The sequence below is a fragment of the Eutrema salsugineum genome, unplaced genomic scaffold (assembly GCF_000478725.1).
Source record: "Eutrema salsugineum unplaced genomic scaffold, Eutsalg1_0 scaffold_14, whole genome shotgun sequence".
NCBI classification, from domain to species: domain Eukaryota; kingdom Viridiplantae; phylum Streptophyta; class Magnoliopsida; order Brassicales; family Brassicaceae; genus Eutrema; species Eutrema salsugineum.
Window position 1 is genome coordinate 621,565 of NW_006256877.1, and position 6,752 is coordinate 628,316.

At 45.7% G+C, this 6,752-nt stretch overlaps 1 non-coding gene across 1 annotated transcript; it reads right to left on the reverse strand.

The window, feature by feature from the left end:
* Positions 1–280: 280 nt before the first annotated feature.
* On the reverse strand, positions 281–387 carry LOC112088636. The gene has a single exon (XR_002900582.1). It is a non-coding gene; the product is annotated as a small nucleolar RNA R71 (small nucleolar RNA).
* Between the last annotated feature and the right edge of the window lie 6,365 nt (positions 388–6,752).

Consider the following 6,752-nt stretch of genomic DNA (forward strand, 5'->3'; position numbering starts at 1 on the left):
TGAAGTTAAAGCTTCCCTGCTCAATATGGTGCAAAACTCAAAGTTCCACGGTCTGGCTGGAGAAGACCCTCTCGAGCATCTAGATCAATTTGATCGGGTTTGCGACTTAACCAAGATAAATGGCGTCTCCGAAGATAGCTTCAAGCTACGCTTGTTCCCTTTCAGCCTCGGTGATAAAGCACACCAGTGGGAAAAGAATATACCGAGGGGTTCTATACAAACCTGGGAGCAGTGTAAACTGGCGTTCTTATCAAAGTTCTTTTCCACATCACGCACGGCTAAGCTCAGGAATCAGATCTCAAGTTTCACGCAGCACAATAACGAGAGCTTTAGTGAAGCTTGGGAACGGTTTAGAAGCTACACTAACCAATGCCCACACCACGGCTTCTCAGAGGCATCACTCTTGAGTACTTTATACCGAGGTGCACTCCCCAAGATCAGAAACCAACTCGATACAGCTTCGAATGGGAATTTTCTTGGAAAAGAGATCAATGCGGCAATGGAACTAGTCGAGAACCTAGCCATGTCTAATGACACGTATGGAGAGGACTTTGATAGAGAAAACCGTACAGAGGGATCTAGTGATGAACAGTGCATGAAAAAGGATATAAGAGAGCTTCAGAGTAAGCTTGACAAGGTTTTGATGGCGACTCAAAAGCCAATACACTTTGTAGGCGAGTTTGATGAGCAAGGGCCAAGTTTTGACAATGTTAATGAAGATGGTCTAACACAAGAGGAGCTGAATTACATAGGGAATCAGCAGAGGTATCAGCGGTTTAAAAACTACAACAGTAACCCAAACCTCTCATACAGAAACCTGAATGTCGCTAACCCTCAAGACCAAGTGTACCCTGCTCAACAACAACAACAAAGCTATGCTCAACAGGGTTCCATCCGCAGCAGATGGGTAATCAACATCAGATTCAGGGAACAGGTCAGAATCAAATGGGGAACGACGTCTGTGGGATAGTACAGCAACTGTTACAGGGCCAGCAAAGGGTTGAGAGCCAGCAGGCGACAATGCAGCAAGATATCAGAGAGCTTAAGCAGAATCAAGCTTCTACATCATCAAGAAGCCCGGCTTTACCAGGTAAACCGGAGCCGAACCCTAAAGAGTATGTGAACGCCATCACATTGAGGAGTGGTAAGGAATTACAAACTCCAACGCCTAAGACAAAGCTCATTGAGGCCAATGAGCAATTAGAGGGGGAGGCAGCCTCTGACGATGCGTGTAAAGAAGCGGTCGTAGAGAAGGAACCGATCAAGGACAAAGGAAAAGAGGTGGAAAAGACAACCGAGCTTGAAAAGCCCTATGTTCCACCACCACCTTATCAACCCAAGATACCGTTCCCAGGGCGTTTCAAAAAGAAAATCCTAGACAAGGCCAAGGCAGTCTTTGAGAAACACTTGGAGAACACGCAACTCACCTTACCCATTATAGATGCTTTCTTAGCTATACCCAGCTTGGGAAGTTTCTAAAGGACGCGATCCTCAACAAGACAAAGGAGCTCCAGGGTATGGTGATACTAAGCCATGAGTGCAGTGCCATAATACAAAGAAGATCTATACCAAGGAAGCTATCCGATCCGGGCAGCTTCACTCTGCCGTGTGCTTTAGGTCACCTGAAGTTCTCAAACTGTTTATGTGACCTTGGAGCTTCTGTGAGCTTAATGCCTTACACGGTGGCCAAGAGATTGGGATACAAAAGCTACAAGCCAGCCAAGATCTCTCTTGTATTAGCTGATAGATCGGTTAGATTACCGGTGGGGTTGCTTGAGGATCTACCTTTGAGGATTGGTGAGATAGAAATCCCCACGGACTTCATAGTTCTTGAGATGGCCGAGGAACCATTAGACCCCATCATCTTGGGCCGACCGTTCTTAGCAACCGCAGGAGCCATAATAGATGTGAGAGGAGGAATGATTGAACTACACATCGGTTCCGAGACTATGAAGTTCAACGTGAAGGAAATGATGAAGAAACCGACCATGGGAGGTCAGGTCTTCTATGTGGAAGTAATGGAGGAGCTGGCTGATGAGCTCCTTGAAGAGTTGAACGCAGAGGATCCGTTACAAGTGGTCTTAACGCGGGAACAAAGCGAGCACGGGTACTTGAACGAAGAAAGCGAGGTGTACAAGCGTCTTTTGGACCAACCGAGGGAACTTGGAGCTGAGGCGAGATTTTTGGAGCTCCACACGAGCAGCCTCGACATCCTAGACAGCGAGGGATCCACGGAAACAGAAGAGACACCTCGGGATATCATGGCCGTGACAACTCATACCGAGGCCGATGGTAAACCGCGCGAGAACGAAGCAAAGGCCGAGGAAGCTGTTCCAGGCCAATGCAACTTTGATGCCGATTGGAATGAGGCAGACGCACCCCCTGTTGCGCTCAAGCCTCTACCAACAGGGCTCAGGTATGCGTTCTTAGGTCTGAACTCTACTTTTCCTGTGATCATAAACGATAGCTTGCTTGAACATGAAGAACGTGCATTGCTTAATGAAATAAGGAAATTCAGGAGAGCCATAGGGTATTCCTTGGCTGACATTAGAGGAATCTCTCCTGATATATGCACCCACAGGATCCACCTAGAGGACCAAGCCATGTCCTCTATTGAGCACCAACGTCGACTTAACCCGAACCTCAAGGAGGTGGTTAAGAAGGAGATACTAAAGCTCCTTGAGGCAGGGATAATTTATCCAATCTCTGACTCTCGATGGGTATCTCCTGTACACGTTGTGCCCAAGAAAGGTGGAATCACGGTGGTGAAAAACGATAAGGATGAACTCATAGCCCAAAGAACTATAACCGGCCATCGCATGTGCATTGACTATAGGAAATTGAATTCTGCATCAAGAAAAGATCATTTTCCTTTACCATTCATTGATCAACTAATCACCCTTATTTTTGTTTTCTCGATGGATACTCGGGGTTCTTTCAAATACCTATAGACCCCCGAGATCAAGAGAAAACGACATTCACCTGCCCTTATGGCACTTATGCTTATAGAAGAATGCCATTCGGTTTGTGTAATGCACCGGCCACTTTTCAAAGATGTATGATGCACATTTTCTCTGATCTAATTGAAGAGAAAGTTGAGGTGTTTATGGATGACTTCTCCGTATACGGCTCCTCTTTCTCCGAATGTTTTGCTAATCTTTCTCAGGTTCTCAAGCGATGTGAGGAGCATAGGCTTGTCTTAAACTGGGAAAAGTGTCATTTCATGGTCCAAGAAGGCATTGTCTTGGGACACAAGGTATCAGAGAAAGGCATCGAGGTGGATAAGGCCAAGATCGAGGTGATGGTGAACTTACAAGCCCCGAATTCTGTGAAAGGAATAAGAAGCTTCCTTGGCCACGCTGGGTTCTATAGACGGTTCATCAAGGATTTCTCCAAGATAGCCAGGCCTTTGACCAGGTTATTGTGCAAAGAAGTGGATTTCAACTTTGATGAAGAATGTGAGGAAGCATTCAAGAGAATCAAGGAGGCTTTGATCAGTGCACCGATTGTACAAGCCCCTGATTGGTCTTTACCATTTGAAGTGATGACCGATGCATCTGATTATGCTGTAGGAGCTTTCTTGGGACAGAAGAAAGATAAGAAGCTCCATGTGATCTACTATGCCAGCCACACTTTGGACTCGGCTCAAGAAAAGTATGCCACCACCGAGAAGGAAATGCTTGCCATTGTGTTTGCATTTGACAAATTCAGGAGTTATCTAGTGGGATCAAAGGTCACAGTTTACACAAATCACGCGGCCTTGAGGTACCTGATGTCTAAGAAGGACGCTAAGCCGAGGCTTTTGAGATGGGTCTTATTACTCCAAGAATTTGACATGGATATACTTGATAAGAAGGGCATTGAAAATGGAGCCGCAGATCACCTCTCAAGGCTGAGGATTGAAGAACAGGTCCCAATAGATGATGCTTTACCCGAGGAACATCTCTTATTAGTCCGGTCTTACTTAGAGATGGAGGAAGCCAATACGATCAAGGAAAGAAGCCTTCCATGGTTCCCGGATCTTGTGAACTACTTGTCTTGCGGATTAGAGCCACCAGATCTTGATACTTATCAGAGGAAGAAGTTCTTTAGAGATGTGATGAGGTATCATTGGGATGAGCCGTATCTTTACGTGCTTAACAAGGACCATCTCTATAGGCGATGCTTGGCCGAAGAAGAGATCCATCCAGTGCTACAAGAATGCCACGGCTCATCGTATGGTGGTCATTTAGGTGCATTCAAGACAGTTGCCAAGGTTCTACAGAGCGGTTTCTGGTGGCCGACCATGTTCAAAGACGCCCAGGAAGTGGTCTCGAGGTGTGAAGCTTGTCAAAGGCACGGAAACATATCCAAAAGGAATGAAATGCCCCAAAACCCAATCTTTGAAGTAGAAGTCTTCGACTGTTGGGGCATTGACTTCATGGGTCCCTTTGTAAGCTCATATGGGAATCAATATATCCTTGTAGCAGTGGATTATGTGAGTAAATGGGTTGAAGCGGTTGCATCTCCGACCAACGATTCAAAAGTGGTGGTAAAACTCTTCAAGAGTATCATCTTCCCACGGTTTGGAGTACCAAGAGTAGTCATCAGTGATGGGGGAAGCCATTTCATCAACAAGACTCTTGAGAGTCTTTTGAAGAAGCACGGAGTAAAGCACAAGGTGGCCACTCCTTATCATCCGCAAACCAGCGGCCAAGTGGAGGTTTCCAACCGTCAGATAAAGGCCATTTTGGAGAGGACCGTGAACTCATCCAGGAAGGATTGGAGCAAGAAACTTGACGATGCCCTGTGGGCTTACAGAACCGCCTACAAGACCCCCATTGGGACTTCACCATTTAACTTGCTCTATGGGAAAAGTTGTCATCTACCGGTTGAGTTGGAATACAAGGCCTTGTGGGCAGTGAAACTTCTGAACTTTGACATCAAGACCGCACAAGAGAAGAGGGTTTTACAGCTTCATGAGCTTGAGGAGATCCGGTTAGATGCTTTCGAGAGCTCTAAGATCTACAAAGAAAGAACCAAGGCGCTCCATGACAAGAAGATACACAAGAGAGAGTTCAAAGAAGGGGACCAAGTTCTGTTGTTTAACTCAAGACTCAAGCTGTTCCCTGGGAAGCTGAGGTCTAGGTGGTCCGGTCCGTTCACGATTCTTGAAGTAAGACCCTATGGAACCGTGGTTTTGAAAGGAAAAGATGGACAAAGCTTTGTGGTAAACGGCCAGAGGGTAAAGCATTACTTGGCATCAGAAACAAGGGAGGGAGCTACCTCAGTTCCTCTACTTGAACCGGAATCAGCGTGAAAAGGTATGAAAAGTCAAACTTAGTGACATAAAACAAAGTGCTCTTGGGAGACACCCCAAGCTTATCCATGTACATATTTCGTTTTTCATATTCTTTTTCTTTTTATTTGAAGCTGTTTGAAGGGTTTGTTAAGTGTTTCAGGAGTTAGACAGTAAACCTCGAGGGTGAAAGTGAGAGAAAGCTTGAAAAAGACATGGCCTGATGAATTAAGTCAAAGAGCATACATAGCCTCGGTATCGACCCTCGGTATATTCATACCATGGTCATCTTTTACCGAGTGAAAACTTGAGAACCTCAGCTAGATTCCTCGACTTAATTTCATCATGGTCGTGTCTGAGAAGTGCTATGGTAAAATAACTAAGTGTGGGGGAGGCTCACGGTGTAAACACCTCGGTATAAGTATACCGAGGGGCGATGTTCACTTAAAACGGTCAAAAACCTTGATCCGAGGCCGCGACCAGTTTACACCAAGGCCAGCCTGTTTAAACCCCCAAGCCTCACGTGTTCTTTGCTAAAAACAAGTGACCTCGGCATGATGCCCTCGTGGTGGAGCGTGCCGAGGCACTCGGTTTCCAGAAATGATCAAAAGCAAGAACACATGAAACACTTAGGACGAAGAAGAGGCTTTGCGAGGTCCAAAGAAAAGACGTGAAAGCTATGGGGATTTACTCGTTGGCATGGGCTCAGACAACTCGGCTTGGTACCCTCGGGGTGGAACAAGTCGAGGCAGCTCAGAGTAACACGAGAAAATATGGCTTGGTCCGTACAGCCCACGTCATCCCCATACCGCGTCCATTTAAAGGGTTGCGCGGCATTTTGAATTTAAACACTCGGTCAACGTAGTTTTTGGCGCGGTCAACGGCTGGAGCTGGAGCAGAAGGGGGGACCAGTCCCACAACAGTCCAAATGCCAGCTGGAAAGCGCGCTCCAGCCCATACCGACCTCCATACTTGGCCAAAACGCAGAGTTTGCCCTCTAGACTCTTTTCTCTGCATTTCACAAACACAACTCACTCATTTCTCGTTCATTTTGCGTGATTCCAAGCGTTCTAGACTCGTTAGGATGTTGTCTACTCTGCATAAGCATCTCGTTCAGCTTAAATCTTGCATTCTTAAAGGTAGTTGCATCTTAAAGAACTCATCTTTTTCCTTCATTCTTTGCGAGCTTAAATGTTTGTAAAATGTGGAATCGATTCTTTTAGAATATATCGGCCTTTGGGAACAATTTTATAAATTCCACCAGGGTAGACAACACACGGAAAACCGGTCTTTGCATTTAAAATCACTTATTCTTGAGTTTTTAAAATTCTTGAGAAAATGCGCTTGGAATCGGTCTTAATGATGATTTGTGTGTTTGAGCTGAAATGTCTAGATAACTTGTCTCTAATCGGTTGTTCTGGCTTGTTCTTACTTCCCTTGATGTTTGAAAAAGCTATGAATATCAGTTCTGCTA